The 12,208-nt window shown below is 41.8% G+C and overlaps 1 protein-coding gene and 1 long non-coding RNA gene across 2 annotated transcripts in view; both read left to right on the forward strand.

Moving 5' to 3' along the window:
• Nucleotides 1-12,208, forward strand: part of LOC118232142 (basement membrane-specific heparan sulfate proteoglycan core protein-like) — a 1,449,502-nt gene that overhangs the window by 934,689 nt on the left and 502,605 nt on the right. The window lies entirely within an intron of this gene.
• On the forward strand, nucleotides 8,413-9,691 carry LOC118232385. The gene is made up of 3 exons (XR_004766269.1): nucleotides 8,413-8,552; nucleotides 9,035-9,116; nucleotides 9,344-9,691. It is a non-coding gene; the product is annotated as an uncharacterized LOC118232385 (long non-coding RNA).

Consider the following 12,208-nt stretch of genomic DNA (forward strand, 5'->3'; position numbering starts at 1 on the left):
GAAGATTGCCCCCTGCTGGCTCACCAACACCACTTCCAGCAGCAACTCAGAATTCCCTGGTGGTCTCCCATCCAAGTACTAACCAAGCCCACACCTGCTTAGCTTCAGCCATTTGGCAGGAGCAGAGTGCATGGAGGTATGACTGCTGGCACACTACATACAGTATGCCTGAGTCAGGTTTAAATTTCACATGAAACTACAAACCATTGTTCCCTCCTTCAGATTCTCCCAAGAGCATCTCAGTATCAGTATATCAGTATATATACATAGATGTCACCCCTCAGTGTGACATCTACAAAAAACTTCAGGACCTGATTTTTTTATCTTTCAGATCCTCCTAAGAGCATCTCAATATCAGTGAGCCCCTCTGATGAAATAGTGGAGGGCAGTTCAGTGACTCTGACCTGCAGCAGCAATGCCAACCCACCAGTGCAGAGATACACCTGGTATAAGAATAATAGAGCTGTATCCTCAGAGACAGGAGGACCAGAGGACAGGTACACCATTAAAACCATCACACTGCAGGATGCAGGAGAATATATCTGTGAGGCAGAGAATGGGATTGGGACAAACAGATCTCCTCCTAAACGTCTTGATGTGCAGTGTGAGTATATCAGTGCATCTCAGCTTCAGACACACAGAGCAGAGAGTCAGTATCTCTTGAGTGCCTTTTGACAACTGCACAGTAGTAAGACACTGAGTAAAGCAGTCACACTGGCCAGTGGAGGAGAATGATGAGCCTGAACACACTGACAAGTCTTAAGTAAAGCATGTTGTCATTTTGAATTTGCACAGGGAAAAAAATATCATATGTAGTGGTTGAACATTAACAGAATGAAGTTATCATTATTAATGAACATGCTAAAAATGATTATGTCTAAATATTGCTGTCACTTTTGAAAACTTGTCTGTCCTGTGTCATTAGCGAACTACCCTTTAAAAAGCTACAGTATATCCAGGTCATTTTATAACAAAGCACGACACACTGGGATTTTCACATTGTGAGAGTTCAGGTCAATTATGAACTTCCCTTTGAAATAAATGTCTCTGCTAGTGCTTTGAGATGCAATACAGTGAGTGAGTTATTATGGAATTTAACACATTTTTCAAATGATTTTAGATGCTCCCAAGAACACCACAGTGTGAGATCTATATAAAACTGCAGGACCTGTTATTTTCTCTTTCAGATCCACCCAAAAACACCTCAGTATCAGTGAGCCCCTCTGGTGAAATAGTGGAGGGTACTTCAGTGACTCTGACCTGCAGCAGTGATGCCAACCCACCAGTGCAACAATACACCTGGTATAAGAATAATAGAGCTGTATCTTCAGAGACAGGAGGACCAGAGGACAGTTACACCATTAAAACCATCACACTGCAGGATGCAGGAGAATACTACTGTGAGGCAGGGAATGGGATTGGGACAAACAGATCTCCTCCTAAACGTCTTGATGTGCAGTGTGAGTATATCAGTGCATCTCAGCGTCATTCACACAGAGCAGAAAGTCAGTATCTCCTGAGTGTCTTTGGGTAACTTCACAGCAGTAAGACTGTAAGTAAAGCAGTCACACTGGCCAGTGGCGGAGAAATCAGATATAATTACATTATCATACAGTGATGAGCCTGATCATACTGACATGTCTCAAGTAAAGCATGTAGTCATTTTGAGTTTGCACAGGGAAAAAAAGGTACCACATGTAACTGTTGACCTTTAACAAAATTAAGTTATCATTATTAACTAGAAAGGTTACAATTCCTGAAGGAATTGTGTGGGCTTGCTTCAAATTCCAACTGGCACTGTCCTCAAGCCTGAATGCATTTTAAATGAGGGCGCATAACTCAGAAGAAGCATGAAACCGTCCAGACCCACGGCGCACCGTAGCGTTACATATACAGCCGGGGATCAGCAAGTAGCGATTATGTCGCAGGGATTAGTCGTATCGTAAAAGTGTCATGAGTAAAACTTGGCTAATTATATAGCTAGCTAGCTATGGCATGTCCTCACCTCTGTAACGTTATTTGTTGTCCTCCCTGTGTCCATACATCTGTATCGGTGGTTGTAGCTGTGTGTCATTAGCTTCTACTCATGCGTGCAGGATAGCATCCGTAGCTGTGTGTCTGTAGCTCCTACTCATGCGTGCAGGATAGCATCCGTAGCTGTGTGTCTGTAGTTTCTACTCATGCGTGCAGGATAGCATCCGTAGCTGTGTGTCTGTAGCTCCTACTCATGCATGCAGGATAGCATCCGTAGCTGTGTGTCTGTAGCTCCTACTCATGCGTGGAGGATAGCATCCGTACACGCTATCTAGGTTAACTAGAGTAGGCGAAACGCTAACATGTTAGCGTAGGCGATAAAGCTGTGCTTAAAAATCTTGTGCCATTGGAAGTGTGTCCTACTAAACAAAGAATCACTAGGGGGTTACGGGGGTGGGGTCCGAACCGGGTGACTCCATCAAAGGGGGGTGACCCCAAAATGACTGGCAACAAATGTTTTGTGCAGTGTTTTGTGCAGCGACGGGTTGAAACAGATTCTCCGATGCAGTTTACTGCCGGTTGATTTAACTAGCGTTATTAATGTGACGAGAAGCGCTTTGTCTTTTGAATCCATACCACGCAATTCTTTGCGCCCACACCCGCCAGCACCGTCGACGAGAGTGACCACCTGCGCATACTACAGCGTTTGACTAAACGTCCCGAGTGACTCTCTGTGGAGTAACCACAAAAAAGGTTAAATATTTTTTAAAAGTTTTGAATATTTCAAAAAATCTGAATACAAGCAACAATGTCTAGAACTAGCCAGTCATTTTGGTGTAAAAAGTTTGAATGTAGTGCAAAAACTGTAGGAGTAGTTAGAGCTAGAAAAATTGGGCAGAAAGTGCAGATAATAAATAAATAAATATCCAAGATAGCAAGAGTGGGTTGCCTGGAAGCAAGCCCACTAATGAACATGCTAAAAAGACATGTATATACTAATGTCACTTCTGAAATCCTGTTTGTCCTGTGTAATTTACCAACTACCATAAAAAACTACAGTATATCCAGTTAACAAAGCAGGACACACTGAGAAATTCAAAGAATGAGATGTCAGCTCCATTATAAACTTCCCTTTGAAATAGGTGTCTCTGCTAGTGCTTTGAGATGGAACACAGTGAGTGAGAAATTATATGGAATTTAACACATTTTTCTATTGATTTTAGATGCCCCCAAGAACCCCTCAGTGTGAGATCTATATAAAACAGCAGGACCTGTTTTTGTCTCTTTCAGATCCTCCTAAGAGCACCTCAGTATCAGTGAGCCCCTCTGGTGAAATAGTGGAGGGCAGTTCAGTGACTCTGACCTGCAGCAGCGATGCCAACCCACCAGTGCAGAGATACACCTGGTATAAGAATAATAGAGCTGTATCCTCAGAGACAGGAGGACCAGAGGACAGTTACACCATTAAAACCATCACACTGCAGGATGCAGGAGAATACTACTGTGCGGCAGAGAATGGGATTGGGACAAACAGATCTCCTCCTAAGCGTCTTGATGTGCAGTGTGAGTATATCAGCGCATCTCAGCTTCATACACACGGAGCAGAGAGTCAGTATCTCTTGAGTGCCTTTTGACAACTGCACAGTAGTAAGACACTGAGTAAAGCAGTCACACTGGCCAGTGGAGGAGAATGATGAGCCTGAACACACTGACATGTCTTAAGTAAAGCATGTTGTCATTTTGAATTTGCACAGGGAAAAAAATATCACATGTAGTGGTTGAACATTAACAGAATGAAGTTATCATTATTAATGAACATACTAAAAATGATTATGTCTAAATATTGCTGTCACTTTTGAAAACTTGTCTGTCCTGTGTCATTAGCGAACTACCCTTTAAAAAGCTACAGTATATCCAGGTCATTTTATAACAAAGCACGACACACTGGGATTTTCACATTGTGAGAGTTCAGGTCAATTATGAACTTCCCTTTGAAATAAATGTCTCTGCTAGTGCTTTGAGATGCAATACAGTGAGTGAGTTATTATGGAATTTAACACATTTTTCAAATGATTTTAGATGCTCCCAAGAACACCACAGTGTGACATCTATATAAAACTGCAGGACCTGTTATTTTCTCTTTCAGATCCACCAAAAAACACCTCAGTATCAGTGAGCCCCTCTGGTGAAATAGTGGAGGGTACTTCAGTGACTCTGACCTGCAGCAGTGATGCCAACCCACCAGTGCAGAGATACACCTGGTATAAGAATAATAGAGCTGTATCCTCAGAGACAGGAGGACCAGAGGACAGTTACACCATTAAAACCATCACACTGCAGGATGCAGGAGAATACTACTGTGAGGCAGAGAATGGGATTGGGACAAACAGATCTCCTCCTAAGCGTCTTGATGTGCAGTGTGAGTATATCAGCGCATCTCAGCTTCATACACACGGAGCAGAGAGTCAGTATCTCTTGAGTGCCTTTTGACAACTGCACAGTAGTAAGACACTGAGTAAAGCAGTCACACTGGCCAGTGGAGGAGAATGATGAGCCTGAACACACTGACATGTCTTAAGTAAAGCATGTTGTCATTTTGAATTTGCACAGGGAAAAAAATATCACATGTAGTGGTTGAACATTAACAGAATGAAGTTATCATTATTAATGAACATACTAAAAATGATTATGTCTAAATATTGCTGTCACTTTTGAAAACTTGTCTGTCCTGTGTCATTAGCGAACTACCCTTTAAAAAGCTACAGTATATCCAGGTCATTTTATAACAAAGCACGACACACTGGGATTTTCACATTGTGAGAGTTCAGGTCAATTATGAACTTCCCTTTGAAATAAATGTCTCTGCTAGTGCTTTGAGATGCAATACAGTGAGTGAGTTATTATGGAATTTAACACATTTTTCAAATGATTTTAGATGCTCCCAAGAACACCACAGTGTGACATCTATATAAAACTGCAGGACCTGTTATTTTCTCTTTCAGATCCACCAAAAAACACCTCAGTATCAGTGAGCCCCTCTGGTGAAATAGTGGAGGGTACTTCAGTGACTCTGACCTGCAGCAGCGATGCCAACCCACCAGTGCAGAAATACACCTGGTATAAGAATAACAGAGCTGTATCCTCATTGAGAGCATCAAAATGGAGTTATACCATTAATAACATCAAATCCGGGGATGCAGGAGAATACTATTGCGAGGCAGAGAATGCGATTGGGACAGACAGATCTCTTCATATAAATCTCAAAGTGCTGTGTGAGTAATTCTGTACTGTCATTTAGGATGGCTTGGATGGGCAGCATCTTCAGTGAAAATAGCCTATGCATATATTTCTGAACGTTGCAACATGTTTGTTAAGCTATAAAGGAGATGAACATACAGTTTGATGTACTGCTGGGTGATATCATTAAAACATATGATGTAAAACATTGTGATGTGTTTTGTACATATGTATATATGATACAGTAACATAGTAGTGTAGTCCATGTATAGTATGTACTGTATGTTTGTAATCTAAATATTGCATATGTACAACTAGTGAAGTGCCATATTAGTGGCTCTTCATTTCTGTGCGTTAAGCCTGAAATGCTGGAAGAACTGAGGTTGTGAACCCACTGTGGGTTTCCTATAACTGAGCTGAGTAAGTGTGGTATCGATATAAAACTGCAATACCTGTTATTTTCTCTTTCAGATCCTCCTAAGGGCACCTCAGTATCAGTGCCCCCCTCTGGTGAAATAGTAGAGGGCAGTTCAGTGACTCTGACCTGCAGCAGTGATGCCAACCCACCAGTGCAACAATACACCTGGTATAAGAATAGTAGAGCTGTATCTTCAGAGACAGGAGGACCAGAGGACAGTTACACCATTAAAACCATCACACTGCAGGATGCAGGAGAATACACCTGTCAGGCAGGGAATGGGATTGGGACAAACAGATCTCCTCCTAAACGTCTTGATGTGCAGTGTGAGTATATCAGTGCATCTCAGCGTCATTCACACAGAGCAGAGAGTCAGTATCTCCTGAGTGTCTTTGGGTAACTTCACAGCAGTAAGACTGTAAGTAAAGCAGTCACACTGGCCAGTGGCGGAGAAATCAGATATAATTACATTATCATACAGTGATGAGCCTGATCATACTGACATGTCTCAAGTAAAGCATGTAGTCATTTTGAGTTTGCACAGGGAAAAAAAGGTAACACATGTAACTGTTGACCTATAACAAAATTAAGTTATCATTATTAACTAGAAAGGTTACAATTCCTGAAGGAATTGTGTGGGCTTGCTTCGAATTCCAACTGGCACTGTCCTCAAGCCTCAATGCATTTTAAATGAGGGCGCATAACTCAGAAGAAGCATGAAACCGTCCAGACCCACGGCGCACCGTAGCGTTACATATACAGCCGGGGATCAGCAAGCAGCGATTATGTCCCGGGGATTAGTCGTATCGTAAAAGTGTCATGAGTAAAACTTGGCTAACTATATAGCTAGCTAGCTATGGCATGTCCTCACCTCTGTAACGTTATTTGTTGTCCTCCATGTGTCCATACATCTGTATCGGTGGTTGTAGCTGTGTGTCATTAGCTTCTACTCATGCGTGCACGATAGCATCCGTAGCTGTGTGTCTGTAGCTTCTACTCATGCGTGCAGGATAGCATCCGTAGCTGTGTGTCTGTAGCTCCTACTCATGCGTGCAGGATAGCATCCGTAGCTGTGTGTCTGTAGCTCCTACTCATGCGTGCAGGATAGCATCCGTACATAGCATTACTGCCGGTTGATTTAACTAGCGTTATTAATGTGACGAGAAGCGCTTTGTCTTTTGAATCCATACCACGCAATTCTTTGCGCCCACACCCGCCAGCACCGTCGATGAGAGTGACCACCTGCGCATACTACAGCGTTTGAATAAACGTCCCGAGTGACTCTCTGTGGAGTAACCACAAAAAAAGTTAAATATTTTTTTAAAGTTTTGAATATTTCAAAAAATCTGAATACAAGCAACAACGTCTAGAACTAGCCAGTCATTTTGGTGTAAAAAGTTTGAATGTAGTGCATAAACTGTAGGAGTAGTTAGAGCTAGAAAAATTGGGCAGAAAGTGCAGATAATAAATAAATAAATATGCAAGATAGCAAGAGTGGGCTTGCCTGGAAGCAAGCCCACTAATGAATATGCTAAAAAGACATATGTATATACTAATGTCACTTCTGAAATCCTGTTTGTCCTGTGTAATTTACCAACTACCATAAAAAACTACAGTATATCCAGTTAACAAAGCAGGACACACTGAGAAATTCAAAGAATGAGATGTCAGCTCCATTATAAACTTCCCTTTGAAATAAATGTCTCTGCTAGTGCTTTGAGATGGAACACAGTGAGTGAGAAATTATATGGAATTTAACACATTTTTCTATGGATTTTAGATGCTCCCAAGAACCCCTCAGTGTGACATCTAGCTATATAAAACAGCAGGACCTGTATTTGTTTCTTTCAGATCCTCCTAAGAGCACCTCAGTATCAGTGAGCCCCTCTGGTGAAATAGTGGAGGGCAGTTCAGTGACTCTGACCTGCAGCAGTGATGCCAACCCACCAGTGCTGAGATACACCTGGTATAAGAACAATAGAGCTGTATCCTCAGAGACAGGAGGACCAGAGGACAGGTACACCATTAAAACCATCACACTGCAGGATGCAGCAGAATATATCTGTGAGGCAGAGAATGGGATTGGGACAAACAGATCTCCTCCTAAACGTCTTGATGTGCAGTGTGAGTATATCAGTGCAGCTCTGCTTCAGACACACTTTTTTATCTATGTGAATCACTGCACTGTTTTCTGTGTAATGAGGTGCTATAAGTTGCGATAAAATGATGGAGATGATGATGATTAGTATTATTATTATTATTATTATTATTATTAGTAGTAGTATTAGTAGTAGTAGTAGTAGACGTAGTAGTAGTAGTACTAGACGTATTTCTTGTGCTGGTTTCTTATTCTCACCCTAATCTTACTGTAGATCCAGAAGATATGATCTGTGTTCAAGCCTGATACCTGATTTTTTACTTGTGTGTATGTTGAACACATTGCTGGACAGCAGGGGGCAGCATGACATTTTGAACTGCTGAATGTTTTACAGATTCCACAAGTCAAGTCCAAACAAAGAAAAACATTTGCAATGTGCTATTTCAGCTTCATTATAAACTTTCCTTTGCAATAAATTGTTCTGAATCTATTTGAGACAAACCACAGCGATTGAGAAATTATATGGAATTGAACACATTTCTCTATTGATTTTAGATGCTCCCAAGAACACCTCAGTATCAGTGAGCCCCTCTGGTGAAATAGTGGAGGGCAGTTCAGTGACTCTGACCTGCAGCAGTGATGCCAACCCACCAGTGCAGAACTACACCTGGTTTAAGAAGAATGACACTGGAATCTGGCAGGCAGGATCAGGACAGAGTTTGAACTTTTCTAACTTTAGATCCTGGAACAGAGGACAGTACTACTGTGAGGCACGGAATAAACATGTAGGTCAAAATTCTACTGCTGTGTCAATCAACATAGAAGGTGAGTGACAAGTGATCTACAATAATTTATCTATTCTTTTGAACAAAGGTGACTGTTTCAGAATCTGTTATAGATTACTTGCGTGTTTGATTTTTTTAGTCATGGTATCACTGAAAATAATGTATAACTAGGACCAGCCTTCATCTAGACAAGAAAGTAAAGGTCATAATGGATAATCATATATGGATTTCATCACCTCCAAAACAATCTGCAGTGCATCACCCCATTTAGATTATAGTTTATATTTTTGGGGGGAATTAGGGTATGCATGCCCATATCTGGTTCCTGAACTAGCCCACACAGCTCTCTCAGCTAACTTGTACTGGCCTACACAGATTTATCTGCAATTTCATTGATTTTCCTGGTCTGGTGTTGTCCTTCCAGTCTTCCAGTTGTATGCACTTATTTTTAGGTCACTCTGTATTACAGTCTCTGGTACATACCTAAACATGAATTAAAATGCTATGTCTGCTTATTTGCAGTAGGGGATAGGACAGTGCTTGTGTGGACGGTTGTTGGAATCACAGTGGCTGTTGCACTCGTTGCTGCTGTTGCGTGTATGAGGTAAGCGTTAAGAGTGCAGAAACATCTGGAAATCAATCATCACTGAGAAGACATATGATTAGAAATTCACTATTAAATATCATGGAGACATGCAGTAATTTTACCGATTCACTTTAATTCAGAGGAGCTGGTAGGGATGTTATTGTGAAATGTCATCTGGGATGGCTGATCCACAGCTCCTGAAGGTCTGTTACGTCACCCCCCCCCCCCCCCCCCCCCCCTTTCAGATGGAAGAAGAAAAGTGCACGGAGAGAGAGAGTAGCAGACACACTGGCACTGTAAAAAACGATTTCCCACCTGGGTATTCCTGGACCTGGACACCTGGATCATGACAACCATATCAGCCTTACGGGATAAGCAAAGGACAGTTTTCTGTACATGCTGTATTTTTTATGAAACTACAAAGTCAGTAGATCTGTGCTGAACAGAAGACACAAAGCACAGATACACACAATGCAAGTTACAGTCAATTAGTGTGGGCTTCCTGCTAAGTTTAACTCAATTTCAGTCTTGCTCCATATTTTAATTGGTTAAAAATAAGTGACTTGAAAGAATTGAGGAAATATTGGGTAGCATTGCTTTGGAATACATCTTATTTAATTTTGGTGAGGCAAGATAGCCTATATTGTTTCTAGTACCGTAACTTGGCGTCATTTCGATATCAATACTTTTAATGGCAGGCGTGGATTTTGGCAGTGTGAATGAATGAGTTATAGACAGTGTATGTCTTCTATGTGTGAGTAACTTGGCATTTTTGTATGTTGAAAACGTGTTTTTTATGAGATATTACTTACTTACTTAGGCCTCATCACGCCAAGTGGTGCATAAGGCCTCCACAAGGCCCCTCCATCTCTTCCGGTCCTGGGCCAAATGATTCTGGGATTTATAGTCCACTAAGTCAACAGACTGTGGCCACTCAAATGTAGGGAATGTGGTTAGATGGCCAGATGAGGAGACACAGTTTGAACCAGGGTACTTTAACGGCCATTACCTTTGGAAAAGTGCCGCGGGAACTTCACCGACAGCGAATCAGGACCTTGTTTTAACATCGCACCTGAAGAGCAACATGTTCACGGTGCCCCATCACAATGATGTCGCGTCGAATTTTATTTGATCCGGACAGAAGACTGCCCCCTACTGGCCCTCTAACACCCCTTCAGCTGCAGCCAGTTTACCTCAAAGGAGCACAGAGAGCGGGGATCTCACGCCTTGATCCTGGAGGCTGCTGCGTCTGCTGGTGTGTCATGTGCTCCTGCACTTAACTGTTTAATATAAGTCACCGATGGTCTAAGGAGTCTGCACGCCTTGTTTCCAAGGCCTAAATGAGCTGCTGAGTGACATCACAAAAACCAGCAGAGTCTGTGGTCGTACAGGGTTGGAGTTTGAGGCCCCTAGCCCCCAAGACATCCTTTAAAACATGCTTCAGGGGGATTTTAGTCCTCTGACAATACCGTCAAATATTACAACATTTACAACATACGAGATCTTCAGATATCAGTTTCTCAAAGTCTGCCTGAATGTTGCATTTTGTGAGGGTGTCACTGGGACATCCTCTCTCAATCTAAAAGCTATGCAGAGCTGAAGTAAAAACGCGAGTTTCCAGATCTCTTTACAGAACTTCTGTCTGTTTCTGCTAGATTCTCCATTTTATAAAGAGCTGTTGGTGGAGGATTTTCCCCAAAGTACTGTAACCCTGCTGCAACATGCATGTTCATGTAACCCTGCTGCATGCATGCTCCTGTGACACTGTTACATGTTTATATAACTCTGTTACACACACGCTCATAACTCATGTACATGCGCATGTAGTGCATCATCTGTAAGATGTCTTGACCACCACAATTTTGAAAAAAAAAAAAGTATATAAGTGCAGCTGGAGGCACACTTATGTGTGACTGAGTCTCTTCCTGTGTCTCACCTCAGAGCAGAGCCTTCAGAGAGTGACAAACGCAGCCAGCGACACAAACTCTGTGCTTCAGAGAGCTGACGAGGCCTCAGTGTGGGATTAAAACACACAGAGGAGAGAATCTGCAGAGAATGAGAAATGGTGGAGATCAGGGTGAAAGAGTCTCTTTTTGTCTTTAACTTTACAGAACTGCTGTCTGTTTCTGCTAGATTATCCATTTTATACAGAGCTGTTGATGGAGGATTTTCCCCAAAGTACTGTAATCCTGCTGCAACATGCATGTTCATGTAACCCTGCTGCAACATGCATGTTCATGTAACCCTGCTGCAACATGCATGTTCATGTAACCCTGCTGCATACATGCTCCTGTGACACCGTTACACGTTTATATAACTTTGTTACACACACGCTCATAACTCATGTACATGCGCATGTATTCTCTCACATTGAATGGGAAGATTATCATGCAGATTAATGCAGATTATAATCTCCAAACTCACGACACTTTTAAAAGCAAGGTCCAAAATCTTTTAAAACAGTGTTTTAGCTTTACATTTTACATTGCCTTGTTGTATTGACCCCATTTTTACTTTCTGTCTGTTTAGCTATTTGAAATAATGCATCTTTGTATTTGTTTTCTTTACATACATTGTTTTATTATGTTTATCAATATATTATGATTTATTTGAGCACTGTATAGGACTGTGAACCTTGAACCTCTGTTTTGATAAAAAAATGATCATTATTATCTTTATATGGCCATCATGTTTTGCCTGCATTCCATTTAGTTCACATGTGGGGATCAAGTTCATCTCTGTGAAAGAAACAATAATAATACTATACAATAAGTTGTATGTAGTAAAAGTCATCTTCATGAAAAATCAGCATTGAAATGCAACTAATTATGTGCATGAAGGACCGTATAACAGGCAAAGCGAAACCGAAGTTCTAAAAGGTCACATGAACATAAACCACAGAAACAGCGCTGCACCACCGGACACTGAACTGAGGTGTGAAATAAAATAAAGAATAGAACAGGCTGCAGGAAGTGAGCAGCGCATTAACTGCCTGTCTTCAGGGTGGCACTCGTCTGAAATTAGGCAGCTTCACCCACAGCCGCGCCCGCTACTCCTCTGCACAAAAGAGCCAAGCAGGGGCACCTCACAGTATCCGCTTTGGGGCCCCA

The sequence above is a fragment of the Anguilla anguilla genome, chromosome 1 (genome assembly GCF_013347855.1).
Source record: "Anguilla anguilla isolate fAngAng1 chromosome 1, fAngAng1.pri, whole genome shotgun sequence".
NCBI classification, from domain to species: domain Eukaryota; kingdom Metazoa; phylum Chordata; class Actinopteri; order Anguilliformes; family Anguillidae; genus Anguilla; species Anguilla anguilla.